Source organism: Molossus molossus, unplaced genomic scaffold (assembly GCF_014108415.1).
Source record: "Molossus molossus isolate mMolMol1 unplaced genomic scaffold, mMolMol1.p scaffold_m16_p_17, whole genome shotgun sequence".
In the NCBI taxonomy this organism is placed as follows: Eukaryota; Metazoa; Chordata; class Mammalia; order Chiroptera; family Molossidae; genus Molossus; species Molossus molossus.
This window is the reverse complement of record NW_023425352.1, coordinates 60,555,408-60,574,058: the sequence shown is the minus strand read 5'-3', so window position 1 is coordinate 60,574,058 and position 18,651 is coordinate 60,555,408. Positions and strand designations below refer to the sequence as shown.

At 49.0% G+C, this 18,651-nt stretch overlaps 1 protein-coding gene and 1 pseudogene across 2 annotated transcripts in view; both read right to left on the bottom strand.

Moving 5' to 3' along the window:
• Positions 1-18,651, bottom strand: part of TSPAN14 (tetraspanin 14) — a 56,419-nt gene that overhangs the window by 34,627 nt on the left and 3,141 nt on the right. Inside the window, exon 2 of one of the 2 annotated variants that reach the window (XM_036264676.1) lies at positions 8,648-8,690. The exons of the other annotated variant lie outside the window; for it this stretch is intronic. The gene's annotated coding sequence lies outside the window, so the exon portion shown is untranslated. The remainder of the gene's footprint in view (positions 1-8,647; positions 8,691-18,651) is intronic. 2 annotated transcript variants of the gene reach the window in all.
• LOC118632044 lies at positions 286-1,637 on the bottom strand (annotated as a pseudogene).

Genomic DNA, 18,651 nt, shown 5'->3' with positions numbered 1-18,651 from the left:
CAATTATCTCTTAGAAATTTCTGTATATAATAGGTTTGTATTATTACCACAGCTTTTTCAGTTTTAGTTATTACTTATCTACTTCCTGAAAGATAAGAATGTAACTTGACACCCCTCACATTTCTTTCCCAACTATAGTTAACTCCAATTATAGTTAAACTATAGCTTTGGCTAGAGAAATGTTCAGTTTACATTATTATGACTATGTGAGCCACCAGAGTGAGCGAGTCACACAAATCATAATTACTTTTTCTGTACAACTTTCTGTACTCTATAATTGATCATTCTGATTTTCTATTTGCTTACTTGTATGTGAATTTATCAACATTCAACAGCAAATTTAATGCGGGCTGTCCAAATCTCCTCGCAATAAGTCCATTCACATTAGATGTTCTATTTCTACTTACTCCAGAAAAAAATCTCTCCTGAATCCTCTGAGCTGCTTCCATCCGACTGCTGCACAGAATCCCCCTTCACCTCATTTTGGAAACAGCCTATGAGAGACCCAACCTTTGCTCATCTTTGTGGAGAAATCCTTCCATGTAAAAGACAAATTTTTCGGACCCTATATGTCCAAAAATAGCTTTATCCTCTCTACCTGAATAACACCTTGGCTGTGTACAGAATTCCAGGCTGGAAACCATTCCACTGAGAACGATAAAGCCATCGCCTATGCGCACCATCTATATTCCAGTACACCGAGAAGCCCTGAACCACTCTGATTCCTAATCTCCATCTGCCCTGTTCTCTCTCGGTCACCTCATGAAGTGTACACTTGCAGGCTTATACCGTTCTCCCCAGCATACTGAAAATTCAGGGTCCTGGTCCGGGTCAATCTTCACTTACTTGGCTCAACATCTGATGAGCCCTTCTGATATGGAAACCAATATCCTGCTGCTCTTCCAGGAAACTTTTTTTTCTTGATTATTTTCCCACTTGCATTTTTTCTCTGTTCTCCTTCCTATTAATAGATATGGGAACCCTGGCTGATCTTTTAATTTTCTTACCTCTTCTGCTCTATTACCCATTTTTTCATCTTCTAGAAGACTCACCTTTTTATTGACAGATCTTTTTTTATTCAAACACCACTTTGATCACTCATGGTCCAAGAACACTCAAATAATAAACCAAAAAGAAACAAATGTGAAAGACTGGTCTTCAAACACTATAGCCAATGATGTGCCTGCCTGTGATCTCGCTGACATAAAACCACAGCCACACCTCCGTGGCCACCAAACCATTCAGCAGAGCTTCCTTAACTGTGAACTGTTTGATGCTACCAGTCTGAACCCCAGTGACTATTGTTTCCAAGCTCTGCATGGCTCAGATCTCAGCTGGGGTTGGAAGAACCAGTTCAACCTTGGCATGGTGACATGTGGATAATCCAGACTCGGCTTCCAGTAAGTGACAGCAGCGGTTACAAGTGCAGGGGCCTTCTCCATGAGGTTACAGACAAATTGGGCCATGGTTCTAAGATTGACTCTTTAACCTTTGTCTTCTAATAATTCTGTTAATAATTTTGCTCTGATTTAAAAAAAAACTTTTAATACTCTTTTTCTAAATTTTTGTAGTAACTTATTCTTATTTCATGGATACAATATTTCTCTTATCTCTCTGAGAAAATGTCTAATTTATTTCAAAATGTTCTTCTCTCTAAATTGACTATTTTAAGTTTTGTTTTTTCCTGTTTGCTTTGCTTCCTTTCATGTTAGGTACTTTCTTCAGAGGTCAGAAAGCCTCGGTAACCCTATGACGAAGAGTGGGTGCCTAAGAACTGACTGGAAGCGCTAAGTTGTTGCGCAGGAGAGTTTCTGTGTAGGCTGATCTCGCTGGGCCATTTTCTGCGAAATCCCTGTTTTCAGCATCTTTAGTTCTTTTCTCTGGGGCCAGTCAGATCCCCCAGTGAGATAGATCTCTTTATCTCCTGCCTAGAAGGTAAGGGGTTGGCTGTCAGTATTCTAGAAGCCAAGTGAAGGGAGAAGGCTGGGGAATAAAGATGGTCTTCATATAAACTTCCAAGAATACTTCAAGTCTGCAGGCCCTTGGTTCTTCCTTCTGCAGAATAAATATCCCATGTCCAGCTAAAGAGGAGAGGCAGTCACCAAGAAGGTGAAGAAAGATAGAGGAAGGAAAGGAATGTAGGTATCTAACCAATCAAATGCTTTCAAACAATTCTTGTATTTAGCCACCTCTGATGCTCCTTCCTTCCCCTTCCTCCATACAAAATAATAATATGGTGACACTAACACCTACATTTTAAATTGGGTCATTCGTCCATCTGTTCCTGGCTTGCAAATGTCTCCTTTCTCCCGCTCCCTGTCCTCATAGATTGATTCCTTTTTAAAAATCCCCTTTAGCTTAACTTTTTATGGGGTTTCAGGATAAGGTAAAATTAGGGGAATCCACTCAATCCATCATTTTTACCCATATCTCTAGGAAGTCTTCAAAATATTTTTAGTTGCCATATTCTTACTGAGCAAAGTAAAAAAATAAAAAAAGTATAATTGACAACCATATAAAACAAAGGGCAGAAAAGACTGCAGATATAATTAAAGTGACTAATCAATTGACCTCAAAATAGGAAAATTATCTGAGTTGGTCCAATGTAATTATGTGAGCCTTTAAAGGCAGAGTTGAGGGCAGGGGTCAGAGAGATTCCAAGCAGGAAAGGGATGCAATGCATTGTTGCAGGATCTGAGACAGAGGAGCCACACACAAGGACCAGACAGAGGCTTCAGGAGTGAAGGGCAGCCTGGCTGAAAGCAGGAAAACAGGACCTCAGTCCTATAACAGCAAGGACTGGATTCTGCCAACAACCTCAGTGAGCTTCGAAGTGGGATTCTTCCCCAAATTTTCCAGAAAGAAACACAGCCCTGCCAATACCTTGATTTGGGCCATGTGAGGCCCTAAGCAGAGAACTCAGTTGACACGTGCTGTACCTGTTCAACACCACCACCCATATCCCAAGCTATCCTCTGCTCTCGTTGTCCAGAGTCAGTCATTCACCAAGATTCAACCTTTCTACCAGGTCTTTGAGGCTTCAGTATTGACACCTGACCTGGTCACAGGCCCCTCCCAGGAACAGGCAGCCATATTCCCAAGGGAACTGGGCATCCTGCTGCACCTCCAAGTAGCACACCTTAGGCCCCAGACATTTCTACTACCCAAGAAGGGAGTCCTCAAAATCCATTCGGTATTAGGAAATGTTCACAGGCCAAAGGAATAGGTGGGCTCAAGGAGAGAAATCCAGGCAGGGACAGGTGCATATGCAAGGAAAATGGGTTCCGTTCCCCTTGGAAGGAGAGGTGGTCACAAAGGAGGCGAGAGCAGGCTGCCTCATTGCCCATAAGAATCGTACACAGAGGAAAGATGCTGTGCCTCAGCCCAAGGCACCAGCACCCGGACAGGGGCAGGAGGGCTCAGGTCCACGAGCTCCCCACCCAGCTCTCTGACTCACCCTCCTACTCTAACCCATACCCTTAGGACCTAACTCCCTATACCCAGGGTCTGACAGAAACATTGGAAACTGGACACAGTGGCAGCAACCATCCTCAGGGATCCAAAGTTTGACTCTTCACAAGAAGACACTCCAAAGCTACACGGGGGTTGAGGTGGGCCACATACACATGTGGGGAGAAAGATATTCCCAGAATTCTGAGATCCTCAGGCCCCTGACTGCCGGCCCCGGGATGACCTCCATGTGGAGGTCCAGGAAAGCCTAGGCCATCAGCTCTGAGCCCCACCAGGCTCTCTGACAGAGCTGGGTTCTAAGTGCTTGGCTTCTTGTAGGACATTCTAAATGTAACAAACACAGCATCATGAGTTCCACCACCAAAACCCACAACCCCAAACCTGCTGAGTTTAATTAAAGCAGCACTGAGGGACCTCCTCATGAATCCAGTATAGAGACATTTGTCTACCGCAGTACTGTGATCAGGAAAGAAGCAGAGGAAGGGATGGATGTGGGTCAGAGGAGGGAAGTAGGGAGGCGATGGCTCAGCGGGAAAAATGCTGAGCCTGGAATGGAGGTCACTTAATCCAGTGATTTTCAAACTTACTATTTTTATTACTTTTTAAGCTATAGGAGCCTTTGTTCAAAAACAACTCTGACCCAAAAACCCAGCATGGAGGCAGGAAGAATTGTCAATTCAGGTGGCTGGAGGGAAGGGGAGGCTCTGTGACATGACAACTGAAAAGGATGGGGCTGCTGGGCTGACCCTGAATTCCACAGCAAGTTGGAACCACGACAGCCTTTCCCAGCCACATATGAAGACCTCAGTGGAGCTTGACAGAACTGGAAACACATTTTTAAGGATATGTCAGCCCTGGCCAGTCTGGCTCAGGGGTTAGAGCGTCAGCCCAGGGACCAATGAGTGGCGGGTTCAATTCTGGTCATGGGCACATACCTCGGTTGCGATTCATCCCCGGCCCTGGTTGGGGTCATGCGGGAGGCAGCCACTCAATGTATCCCTTGTACGTTTCTGTTTCTCTCTCTCTCTCTCTCTCTCTCTCTCTCTCTCTCTCTCTCTCTCTTCCCCTCCCTCTCTCTCTCCCTCCCACTCTGTCTGAACAAAAATGGAAAAATGTCCTCCAGTGAGGACAAAAAGAAAAAAAAAAGGGCCTTCACAGTAGTCAGTTTGAAGGGACCCCCACTGGCCAAATCCATAACAATTTGAGCTTCAAAATAAACAATAATAGTAATGGATTTTAACTCAATAAAATAAGAACCCATGAGTCCATTCTAAGATGCAAATAAATGGATTAATAAACAAGTAGGGGGGTTCTTTACAGTAGAATGTCGAATAATAACTGTAGAAGGAATTAATCAAATTAAATCATCAATATTCAGCAACCATGAAGAAAAAATAATTTTGTTAGGAATCATCAGTGGATTCTTAGTTTATTCTGGCTGCTGTAACAAAATAACACTAACTGGGTGGCTTAAAAACAATAGAAATTTAGTTCTCATTGGGATGTCCAAGATCAAGGCACCAGCATGGTCAGGCAAGGGCCCTCTTCCTGGTTCAAAGCTGGCCCCTTTTCACTGTGACCTCACATGGTGGCAGGGGGAAGGGAGCTCTTTGGGGCACTAACCCCATTTGTAACATCTTGTCTCTCCTAACCTAAGTACCTCCCAAAGGCCCCAGCTCCCAATACTGTCAAATCTGGCATTAGGATTTCAATACTACATGAGAGGGGTGGGGTACAAACATTCAGACCGTAACAGATTCTAAAACTGGGTGATCAAAGTTTCATGAGAAAGAGCATGCTTGCAAAGTCTCCATCTCTCTCCATAAGACACATACTAAGTACAAGGAGTACAAGAGTAACTGAGCAATGGAGAAACCAGCAGACACCACCTTAACCAAGTGATCTGTTGTCATCACCCATCGCGAGCAAAGCCAACATCAGTCCCTCCCGAGGAGGTGCACCAAGAAGGGCCCTGCACTTCTGCGGCATAACTGACAAAAATGCAGAACCTGCATTATGAGGAAAGATCAACAAAACCCAAATTAAGGGAGATTCTACAAGATAACTGGTCTCAAGTCAAAAGGTAGTTTGTGGTCATTTTCCTTTAAAAAGGAGGTGGGGTGGGGGTGGGATAAAACATCTGGGCAACAATCAAGGCTAGAGCTCAGACTGAGATCTTGGGAATGATTCATCAAGCAGCTCCTTCAGCTGCACCAGCAGCATCAGGGCAGTACATGCTCACCAAGGTGAGGCAGGGCCACGTCACCCACAGCTACTGCCCCAACCTCTCATGAAGCTGGGTGAAGGGAGGCCTGGCACCTTCCTGGCTTCGTAGCTGCTTTCACTCTGCTGCTGAAGGTGCAGCTGCCAGCTCATGGGAGGATGGACAGCCCACGCTGCCATGGTGCATGGAGCCCTCTGCCCTGATAATCACAGCAGGCCTGTCTCTGAAAACCTAAGTGCACGTGGCATGTCTATACCCAGAAGCCAGTTGCACACAAAATGTGGAGAATCTGGGCCCAGTTTGCAGTGACATCTCCAACGTGGACAAGAATCCAGGAGGCTTTGAATGTGCCAGGACCTTCAAACCTCAGGAGGACCAGACCGGGCCTTTTGCCCACTCTGAAATTCTCTTCTAAAGACCTGAGGGCCAAGGGCTCCCTAGACTGGCAAGACTGAAGACACCTGCCCCACAGTCCATCAGCACATTCACTCTGCTCAGCCCTCAGGGTGAAAGGCTTGTGTTGTGGGAGACAAACACCTCAGGACTTGTTTGGGCTCATTCAAGCACCAACGTGCAAGGCACACAGCGTGAGGCTGTGGAGGCCACTAAGAAGTGGAGTAAGACCCATGCCTGACTCGGGACACAATTCTACCAAGTGGGAGGCTGGTGGTGCAGGCGGGCATGGGCGGGCACCGGAAGGAAGGAGGAGGTGGGAAGCTGGTCAGGAAATGCTGCGCAGAGCAGCCGGTGTCAATATGAACAGATGAGTGCCCCACATGCAGACACTCTCCATTTCAGGAGGAGCCACAGAGCCCTGAGATGGAGATGCCACCCTGCAACCCAACATCTGACAGCAGCCAAGATCATCGATTTGGGGTATGAACAGAGCCCCCAGTGTGTCCCCAGCCCTGTAAGTGGTACCAAGACACAACCAGTGTGGCCACCCTTACAGAGCTGACACAGTTGGGGCGGGAGCCACTCCTGAACACCACAGCCGTTCTGAGTGGAGTGGGCTGCTGCTGGGAGAAATAAGTCTCTGATAACTGAACCTTCCGCAGCCAGCAAGGCAGTGGAGCCAGCAGTGTGCAAGGTGGGACCTGCATGTCTAACGCAGGTGTGACAGGTTCTCTTTGTAGGAGCAGCCCTACCCCCACCCTCCTCTCCCCCAACACAAAGAAACTATGTAAGAATTTAGAATTACACACATTTACTCCTTTTCTTCCACTCTTCCATGCCTGAAAGGCATAAAAACTGTGGCTCTAATATGTTCAAGATCTCTGTATCCAAAATTGCAGTCGGCATCAATATACTGTTTTAAGATAAACAACCTATTTCACTCAAGGTCAGCACTGGGAGCACCCCCAAATCCAGCCCAGGGCAGGGCCTGCTTCCTGGCCTCCTCTGAGCAATGCAAACAGCCTGGGGAAAAAGGTTCACAGAGCTAACAAAACAAACTTCCCAAACAAGCTGTGAAAAGTGAAGCCTGCTGGAGAAAAATAAATAAATAAAACAAAGTGCATTGAAAATGTCAAGAGAAAAGAAATAAGGGTGGAGAGAGGAACAGATTTTTTTTTTTTAATGCAAATCAATGGTGGGAAACTGCTGAAAAAGTCTGAGCAGAATCTGGAAAGAGAGTCAGCTAAAGATTAGTAGTTCAGTCCCTGAAAATATCCCAGAAGGCCAGGGGGGCCCAGCAGCTGAGCAGGGGTGCCCAGGGCTCCTCTGGCTTGCCAGCACTTTCACCCCGAGGCCAGGAGGCTCAAGCTCTTCCCACCAGCCCTACCCACCTCCACAAGAATGCAATCCTAGCGAAATCAGGAGGCATCTCAAACTTTTCGCCACTACTAAAGTACTCAAAAAATAAACTGATAGCCCCCCTTCTGGACTATTTCTTTGAACTTCGGCATATACGAAAACACCTTTACAGAATGTCTGTGTTTCTACAAAAAGCAAGCAACACTGATAACCTGATTCTGCTGCTGTCATCCAGTTGGGCCAGACTGAGGGGAAGGGGTGGGCAGCAGGTGGCCATGGGAGGCTCTGCAGAGCCTTTCACAAAGGAGAGCTCCAATTACCCCTGGCTCTGTGCTCCAAAGACGACCTTGCCAGTAGGCTCAGGGAGATACCCAAAGCTGCCAGCCAAAGGATCTACCTCTGAGACACCCCCAGTGCCCAGGTATACCTGCTATAAACTACACATCCGAGAGGGTAGGGGCCCTGGGGCTGCCAGTCCCAGTTAAAGTCGACAGCTCTGAGGGCAAGAGGGTGAAGACTACAAAACCACAACACAAGCTGAAGAGCCACATGGCGGTGCTGGACAAAGGTGTGTGAGTCAGGGCTTCTCAGCCCTGAGAGTGCATGCAAATCACCTGGAAATCTTGCTCATCGTAGTCTGATTCAGCAGGTGTGGTGAGACACCACCGCCTCCAGATCCCAGATCCTATGTCTCAACAAGCCCCCACCCTGCGTCTCAACAAGCCCTCGGGTGATGCAATGCTGCCCATCCATGACAGGCCTGTGGGCAGAGCTTTGAACAGTGAGGATGTAAGATTCGTAAGAGAAAAGCAACCATTAAGAGAAAAGCAACCATGGGCGGAGAGCCAACCCATCCTTATCATGCATTGATTTACAGGGATGCATTCCACTTTCCTGAAGGAATGCTATAATTTTGGAGATTTTTTTCATTCCTTTAGTGCACCCCACTGGATTCTCACAGGTTATTTTAATCCCATTTCACAGCTGTGGAAACTACTCTAACTAAATGATAAAGGGACGCTGGATCCCCTGCCTCTTGGGAGTCTTCCAAGACCACAGGCCTCCTGTGAGCATGGCAGAAACACTCATCCGGGTGCAGTGACACAGAGGCTGATCCTGGCCCAGCAGACAATGGGAGGAAAACCAGACACAGGAGATAGAGGCTGGGTGGGGTAAGGCAGACAAAGAGCCACTCACCCTGAAGGGCGACCAGGGAAAGGATGGTTTTGCCTCCTGGAATCTGTAAAATACACAAAATGTAAACCAGGGCCCCCCAGGAGGAGGAATGGGGACAGTTAAGTACAAAGGGCACTATCTTATTATAATTGTTTTTACTTATAATGTCCTGCCCTCGAGCTCTGGCAAGAGGTACAATAAAGAGCTCCTACTTCCTCCCCCCCAGGTAATTTTACAAGAAGGGGAATGTGGCATTTCCAAGAAGAGTCAATGCTAAAGTCTGAGGCAAGATAATGTATCAGTGGGCTCCTGGTGCCACACCCAGCCCAAGAACTGCATGTGTTAGGGTCGGGGTGGGTGGGTTTCCATGTGAAAACCACACACATCTGCAGGGGAGATCACCACCACCACCAACCCCTCAGGAACCGGAGAAAGAAATGCCTGGAGGGGACATACCCTGTGATGACATTCCTTTCAAAAGATACCCTGAGTTGGCAAGTGGGGTTGTGGGTAGTGACCAGCCATTTTGGAGTTAGATTCATAGAACTGAAAGAGTCACACAGCTAAAAAGTCTCCAAAGTTCATCTAAGCAACCCTTCCATTTTCCAGAGACCTACGCCCATGGAAATGAATTGCCAAGGTTGCCCACAGTTCAGTGGCACAACCAGGACTCAACCCCAGCCGTCTAGTTCCATGTGCTTTTCCAGAACACTGTGCTGCCGCAATCATGACATTTCCCAACTCGTCTGGGACCAAGCACCCCAAAAACAGTATGTGTCTCAATGCATTTGACAGTGAACTTAGTTCTTTTTGCTGAGTCTTGTAAAAGCTTTGCAGAAATAAGGGCACTCCAAGGGGCCACCCTGTACAGGGCCAGGACTTGCTTCCTAATTTGTGAGACATGGCTGATAAGAGTCAGATAAGACAGCCTGGCTGATCTCAAGGTGAATAGGTTTTGAAAGGGTAAAATAAAATGCTAAACACACACAAAACAAGAAACAGTGAAAGCTCTGAGTTTGCAGACAAAACAACTCTATCCAAGGCAGGTGACTACTGCAGACTGGCTGCAGTGTAGAAAGTAGGACACGGGTTGGGGCGGGCACACCTCCAGAAAGGAATGCCAGTGAGTAGTCCTCAGCTACACCTTGGACCTCACACTTGGGCCCCCAAGAGGAAGCTCATTATGCCCACCAAAACCTAAGGGAGAACAGAGACGTTCAGTTGCAAAGGGACAGGGTATGGTTCCTCTCAGTTGGGGAAAAGTTCCCACAACCATACAGAGACCAAAGTCAAAGGAAATAGTTTTCTCATCCACCCCTGCCACTAAATGCTCGGAACTCTTCCTACACAGAGATCATGCAGAAGAACCAGGAGGTAAAAGAAGAGCAACCTCTGCATAGGAGTGGCTTTTTCTTCCAAAGACCAGGAGGTACCTGTGCAGCTCCCCCTAACCCCCATAACCCTCCTCCAATTCTCCGTCTCTCCTTCATACACCTTCAGTGGCCACAAACAGATGAGACCTCTCTCTGACCCACTTACATGTCACTATCATTCTAATCCAATAAGAGGACCAGACCGTCTCTAAACAAAGAGAAATCTCAGCACCACTGGGGAGATGGGGTGGGAGCTGGGAGAACTGAGGGTGCAGACAGGGGACTGCATGCCATTGGCTCAGTGGGAAGGAAGATTCATGTCTTAAGAGCTTCTGCCGGTGCTGTGAGACCGCTGCCCACTGCCCGCTGCCCGCCGCCCGCCGCCTGCTGCCTGCCTGTGATTCAAGAGGCCAGAGAGGGCAGAACAAAGGAATATGGCTGTGGCTCATGCAGTGGGGGAGGTGACAGGCCAGCCTCCAGCAAGCAGGCTTTTCTGCAGCTGAGTGCTCGAGTGAGGAACAGGGGACACTGAGCTGAACACTGAGGTACAAAGGAAAGTGGGGGCCTGCAATACTTACAACAACCCAGGCACGTGCCTGGCCCCCACCCAAGGATGCAGCTGGGCCGGGATTGCTCAAGCAGATCCCACTCCCAGAGGCAGTGGGCAGGTGGCTGACAAGACAGGCACAGGGCACTCCTGCTCCTCGCCCAGCTGCTCAGCACTCTTACCCAGGGGGCTTCCAGGCACAGTGTGGGGACTTGAGGGGGGATTTGACAGGGGTACCTGAAAAGAACAGGGCCCCTCCTAACATCCAAGGATGGAGAGGGCACTGGGAGAAGGCAGGGCCCAGGCTGGGCAGCTCATCCAGCATAAAAGAACACAAGAGGGACCCTGGAATGGCCAAGACCCCTCCACCAAAGGACTTTGATTAAGCATAATAGTACCCTGCTGCCAGCAACAATAGCAACACTGGCCACCCCCTCCCCGCCTCCTCTCCCCCAAAAAGCTCCACAATGAGAGGCAGCAGGAAACCAGGGCAGAGCCCATGAATAGCCCCACTGTCAGTCCCCAGGCCCCACCTCCACAGCTCCACAGGTCAGTCCTAGCTGCCACCCCACCACAATAGAAACCTCTGTGCTGCCAAGGCCCAAGCCCACACAACAGAACTGTGGGCATGGGAAGCTCCAGGTTTCTCACAGGGCAGCATGTAACAGCAATGGTGGGAGAGAATGACCAGGGCACAGCCCTCAAACCCAGGAGGGCTGGGTCACGTCAGGACCTTTCCATTTAGGGGGGTATCTTCCAGCCAGCCCTAAAATCTCCCTGGTTCTTGCCCTGCCCTAGCATGGGGCAGCCAGAGCCACACAGGAAAAGATGGTCATCGCAGAGGCACACTGGGGCTATAAGGATGGAAAACAGCCAGAGAGCTCCCAGGACTCCCAGGAGGACCCCAGCAGATGGCTCCAACATATGCCCTCCCTCCCTCACCCAACCCATCCCAGGAAGAAAACTCATCTGCCCCCACCCCATGCTTCTGCTCTGAAAGGAAGCTGCCTGCTCAAAACAGAAAACCCATCTACTATTTACACCAGGTGCCTTCTACACAGGCTTTTAAAATCACAGGTGTCAAACAGGCCCAAACCAGCCTAAAGCAGCACGAAGGAAGCCAGGGCGCAGAGCAGGCAGGAGATGGAGACTCCCAGAGCAGTGGAAGGTCCAGTGAGGCCAGGATGGGAGGCCCTGACCCTCACACCAAGCCCTGAAACAGGGAGAATCCGCTCTTCTGAGAGCTTATTCCCAGCTCCAGCTAGTTTCTCGGCCAAGACGTGCACTGCCCAAGTCCTGCAAACTCTTGCAGCTGCTCAAACCCACATGAGAAGCCTGCCTCCAGCCCCATATCCTCTCTAGCTCTGGCTACCTCCTCACACACCTCTATCACAATTCTGCAAACAACAGGTGCTACAGCGACTGGCTGACCTGAACTGAAACAAAGCCAGACTGTGGTGGGAACCAAAACCTCAGCACCCCACTGTAGTGCCTCCAGCTCTAGGCTCCAACTGCAGAAATATGAGATCCTGCCAAAAGAAAAAACTCAGGACCTATCTTTCTCCCTTTTGGACTCAAAACAGTGTTTCTTTTCCTGTTAAGCACCCAATGGCTGGAATTCTCAGCTAGCCATCTCTACTACAGAGCTATGAGCACGTGCTAAGCATCCCTGCAGCTTGGCCCGGAGAACAAAACCCTGGAAGCAACCTCGATGTCCATCAATGGGGGAGGGTGGGGGGTGATAAAGAGAATCATAGTTTACTATGCAGAGGAATAACATGCCGAACTTCCAAAGAATGGCCTAAACTGTGTGTGCTGAAATGGAGCAATCCCAAGATAAACTTTAGAGTAAAAATCAGTAAGTGCAGAACAGCAGAATTAACAGACCAGCAAGAGAATAGAGAGAAGTGCAGAGAGGCTTGACTGGGCACCCAACACCTGGTGACAGAGGCCTCAGGGGAGCAGAGCTGAAGGGGTCAGGGATGAAAACTCATTTTCACTGTATGTATTTATGTTTTGTATCATGTATACATTTTTTTACTTTAAAAGTTAAACCTAAATTGACATTTAAGATCCCTAAAGTTTACGGCTGGAGGCACCAAAACTTTTACCTGTAGCTCTCTACAGGCAGTGGGGAAGGAGGAGAGGGAGCACCAGCCTCCAGAGTCAAGACTTAACAACTCCAGAGAGCTAGCTCGCTGCCTGCTCACAACCCTCCCCAACTTCCAAAATAGAAAGTTTTCCTAGGAAGACCAAGAGCAGATTCTGACAGAGGCAGAAGGGAAGCCCGAAGTTATTCCACGTGGAGGATCATCTGTAGCCAGATCCGTGGGGAGACTGTAAGACTCCCAAGTGGAGGTAGAGGGTGGGGAAGGTTTGAACCACAACGTAGGCCTCAGCAGGAACCTCCTCAGGGCCCTCCCAGTCATCAGGGAGGCTCAAGGTCCTAATGTTATGAGCCCATCCCAATTTTAGCAACTAAAGAAAGCTATTTCGACAGATTTCTAGGCCTGGCCCAACTCCAAGGGCAGGCTAAAAACAGTTTCTCCAAAATCCCAGCTCAAAACCCCAGTCCCTTAACCACTAAACTCCATGTACCTTTCAGGAAATGGAAGCTGCAAATTACAGTTGTGAGATGGATTTGTGTATTTATTCCCTACTAAAGGGATGTATAGATGTTGTTGAAAGCTTCCTTGAACACATCAATAACTACTCTGCGCTAGAGGCACTGATGTACTTCCTCCAAGCGATTCTCCCTCTAAGGAACAATATAATAATCATCTCAGTCTCCCTCCTGCTTCTCTGAGGTATGACACATGCCTATTAGAACCAGGTCTGGCCTGACCACTTGGGTGAGACCATTTGGGGGGTAGGGAGTGAGAATGGAGCTCTTTCCATTTAGCGGAACTCCCCTGTCCCACCCCCAAGCCACCACAGCAGGCACTAAGACCTCCTAATATCCTCAGGCTCACAGACTGCCCAGACCACAGAGAAAGAAGACAGGAAAGAAGGAAGGTGTATGTTTGGCTCACCTATTTTATAAGATGCTTTCTGATGCTTACTGAACTTAATGTTCAGTAAGTAACCTGTACATTAAGAAGCACAAGTGAGATTTCACAACAAGTAGAATCACACTGGTACTTGGAGCTCTCATACCTCAGCTGCTGGGAACAAGTCCTCCCCCGATCACAAGCCAGGTCCACGCCAATGCAAAGCCCTCAGCAGCTCTTGCACAGAATTCTACCACCTTCTGTCAGACTGAGACCAGTCAGTCCCTCGCCACCGTCTTCCTGCACAAGTGGGCAGGGCTCCACACCCAGGTACACACTGATCCTCAACAAACCAAATCCTGCAACACGTCAGGGGGTACCTGCCCCACAACATCTGTCTTCTCACAAAGAGATGCAGGGCCTGGCCTCCCCAGCCCTGTACCTGGGTACATGCCACTCCCTCCTCTGTGCTCCCTTGGGAATAAATGCCCTACCACTACCAACAATTCTTTTATTGACATGTACCCTCAAAACTTATCCATGTTTACAGCATTACTTGTATTTAACAGGAAGCAACTTGGACAACAGCAGAAAATGACTATGGCAGGCAGGATGGCCGCACAGAGCCAGCTTGTGACCACCACTATTCCTCTGCGACAGTGGGAGCTAGTGGAGCCTCCAGGAAATGGGGAAGACCCCCACACCCAGCCAAAAGCTTTGCTTCACACTCCCTTTTCCCTCACAGCAGGGGATGGCCTCGTTCCTAAAAAGCTAGCTGTTAAGACAGAAGCAGGAGACACACCAAACAGGGTCAACTGTTCAGGTCTGGCCAAGTACAGAGCAGGGGCAGAGAGGGAACCAGGAGGAAAAACAAGGTTGGCTGGTGCAGGGATCAGAAGGCCACAGACAGGGGAAGGAAGGGGGGTGTCCGGACAGAAGGCCCCTGCAGAGCACAGTCCAGGCAGGGGGAGAAGATCCCCCCCAGCACCTCCCTCAGCCTAGCTCAGACAAATAAGACCGTGAGTCCCTAGAGGAGGGAGAGGAAGAGATCCATAAAGTTGTCAGACAGGTTTGCCCAGAATAGGGAGAGCAGGAAACACAAGGTACAGAGTCCAAGGACCGAGGAGGGCCAAGCCAGGAGGGTTGTCCAGTCAAAAGGTTGTGGTTTGGCACCCAACAGATCTGACAATGGAAGCCAGCACTGGTGGGCAACAGGGAATCGAGGCCCCAGGCCCACATTGATTCCTGAGTGCAGAGGAGCAGTCCAGCCCGTAGAGTGAGGGAGCCAAGGAACAAGGAGCCAGCAGATGCCCAAACGAAAAGGACTCGGGTTCCTAGAAACAGGGAGTAATGCCCACAAGGAGAAACACCCCTAAGAGGCAGTGTGAGCAGTGATGAGCTCAGTCTAGTGCACGAACCCTGGGTGACAATGGAGGCAGGCAGCAGCTAGCCTCCAGATACTAAGTCTCTCCTTGACCCAACTTTAGTCAGGTTCCTCTGAGCGCTCTGCTTGACCAGGCGCGACACCTCGGGTGCCTCTGTTCTTATAAAGTCCAGTGCTTAGCAAGAATCCTGCTAAATCAATTTAGCCAGGATCCCCCACCCTCTGTTCTGATCACCCTCCTTATCTGACCAAATTTCTCATCCTCCTAGTGGAATATCCCCTCCCTGGGTAATACCTGATCACCCCAGCCTGCCCATTAGGTTGAATAGACAAGAATCTTGTTGGGTCAGTTAGCAAAGAATTACCCTCGCAGACATTTCCATCCGTCAATACCCTGTCCCACTCTGCACCTTGGCTATAAATTCCCACTTTTCCTTGTTATATTTGGGGTTGAGCCCAATCTCTCTCTCTCCCCACTGCAAAACCCCATTATGGTAGTCCTTATACCTATGACAGTAGTCCTTAATAAAGTCTGCCTTACTGTTTTAACAAGTTTCATAACAATTTTTTTTTCTGTAATAATATGGAGCTCCAAGTCTTCCTGGACCCCTCACCCAGAGTATGAGAACTACTGGGGCTGGGGCTAAGACTGAAGCTGGCGTCCCCCACCAAGCCCCAGGGACAGACCCTGTCTGCCTGGCCAAGGGGTGAGGGGCTGAAACCAGACAGCCAATCCACCATATAGGCCACCTGGAGAGGAAAAGTGGGCAACCAGAGCCCCTCCTTGGAGCAGCTGATGGCAGCAGTGAGGAGACACAGAAGGAACAGGGTCCTGGGTAGAGCTGAGTGGGCATTCCAAGTTGGGGATCAAAACACTCCTGCTAAGGAAAGTCACACTATGGCCGGCATTGTGGCAGTGGGTATGTGGGGCCCAGCATCCCCTCCCTGGAGGCCCAAATCTGAAGCTACGGTGGATGCATTCCTTATTTCCACTTGCCACTTTCCAATAAGCCCACGTTTCCTGAGGTGACATGGTGGGCTTCTAATGCTGTAAGCTAAGACCCCACACCCCACCTGGGGTCTGTGTACTGGGATATATATGCTGCTGCCCTCCGCCCTCCCCAGCTCACCACTCAAACCCTGGGCTATAGGTGAAAAAGATTCAGGAGATACTCATTTAATTCCCACTGCTGTGAGGGCCCCTCTTTTGGGTGTTAGTATTAGGAACTCCTCAAAGCCTCTTTTTAGATGCTTCCTGGCCTCTGCAGAGTAGATTAGCACAGGTCGCAGCAGCTGGTACACATAGGGAAAATCCAGAGAGGAGGTTCACCAAATCTCTCCTCAGGTCCACTGCTGCCACGCCCCTTATCCTGGCCTGCCCCTCCCCAACCCTTCCCCAGACGGGAAAGCCCAGCTTCAGCTCTCCCAAATTCCAGGGACACACAGTCTGACATAGCACCAGGAACTCACCTCTTACCCAGGATCCCAGAGGCCACTTTAGAGCTAATGGCTTTCAGCCACTCTGCACAGGCTGACAGAGCCTAACCAAGGAGAAGTCAGTCCCTCAGGCTATCTAGCTGATGACACCAGGGTCGCCTGGCTGCTCTGAGAGGGAGGCAGAACAGACCTCGAGAAGTGAAAACTTTCAACTCCAGCCTGCCTAGACCCACTTAAACTCAGATTACCAGGCCTACTGCCTCTAAGAGAAAAACCATAGCACTGCCCAGCCCCACAAACCCACCAAGCTCAAGTAGAGGAAGTGGGGTTCCCAGATCAGCTGCTGGCGAGCACTTTGCTGAGAGCCATCAGTGGATGGCAGCAGTCCCAGAATGCCAGGCCCGACCTTCGGGCTGCAGGTTCTGCTTCACAGTAGCCCCAGAAGAGTCAGAAGGGACAGATTCTTCTCACTTTACAGATGAGAAAACCAAGTCCAGGAGAAAAAAATAAACAAAATCAAAGGATTATCTAGGTCACTCAGCTACAAAGTAGATACAGCTCAAAGGCTGCCTTACCACAATCCACTCTACGAGCTGAACATGGTATTCATCTTCACAGAGAACTGGCCGAGGCACTGAACACTTCCCACTGGCCCTGTGCTGTTCCAGCACAGCCACACTTGCCCTATCGAATCCAAAAATAAATATGCTGGATTTTTGTTTTGTTTTTAATTTTTTTCCTATTGATTTGGGAGTGAGAGGAAGGGAGAGGGAGAGAGAGATAGAAACATCAATGAGAGTGAACATCAATTGGCTGCCTCCTGCATGCCCCGCACTGGGAATTGGGCCCACAACCTGGGCATGTGTCCTGACCGGGAATTGAACTGGCGACCTCTTGGTGCCTGGGTCAGTGCTCAATCACTGAGCCACACCGGACAGACTAAATATGCCATTAAGGTAGAAAATGGATGTGGAGACAATGAATACCCCACATGGACTCAGTCAGAGAGGACACTGCTATCATGGAAGCTAGAACAAACCAGCAAAGCTGGTTTTTACCTAGACCAAAAATTCTCAAAGCACTCTTGGACTCTGACGACCAACCAAGAATGGGACCACTGTTTAGACCACCATCACCTCTCCCTCTATTACAGGTGACAAAACAGAGGCCCTGAGAAAGAAGGAAACATAACTAAAGATACTGAGTAACCCATAGTGTGGAAGTACCTAAGATCTCACCATCTCCACCAGTATTTCCTGGCCCTGCTGGATGGATGTCACCAGAGACCAAGAAGGTGACAAAGTACAAAAGGTCCATAGGGAGGCCAGCTCTTTAATACCCTGCAAGGGTGATCCAGGTGGAAAATGCAATTAACAAGTCAGAGACCCAGCTCAGCCCCACACTCAAGCCTGTTCTCCGGGTGATTCCATCCTTTACTAACTTTACCATCTCTCCTCTCCACACTTAAGCCTGCAAGCTCAGCCCTAGAGTCGTGGAAGGGAAGTGGAAGGGCAAAGCCTACAGGGGTGCCTCTACATGCTCCAGCTTCTGGGAAAGGTGACTACGGCTACTGGCCACATACAAGTAGAGCACGGGGAAGTCCAAGGTCTTATGTGCCAGGGCAATAAGGGGAGGAGGAGCCTGCTTCTGTTCCCATGGGTATTAATATCACTCTTTAAAGGCCATCAAGAAACAGGGATCATCATCCCAGTTCATAGCCCCAGGCTAAGAGCTGAACACAGGCTTCATAAGAATCCCTGACCTGGGACTCACCACTGGTCCCTGGGCCCATAACTTAATGAGCAAAAGAAGACCCAAGGATGCCCTGGCCAGTTTGGCTCAGCAGTTAGAGCTTCAGCCTGAAGATTAGAATCACCGGTTCGGTTCAATTCCTGATGCAGAGCACGTACCTCAGTTGCAAGTTTGATCCCTGGCCCCAGTCTGGGTCATGTGGGAGGCAACCAACTGATGTGTCTTTCTCACATGAATGTTTATCTCTCTTTCTCTTTCTCCCCCCTCCCTCCCACTCTATCTAAAAATCAATGAAAAATATCCTCAGATGAGGTTAAAAAAAAAAAAAGAAGGCCCAAGGAACTCAACTCAAGCAACTTGCCCAGGGTCCAGGAGCAAACTGCCTCTGCACACCACCTCTCACTACCCTAACATACATTCTTGTCCACCATACCTCTGCCATTCAAATATGGCACCTTAATTCATCTTTGACCTAAATAACATTTACTTAATTAATTCATGATCAATGTTCCTGGTGACACAGAAATGTTTAACACGCAGAC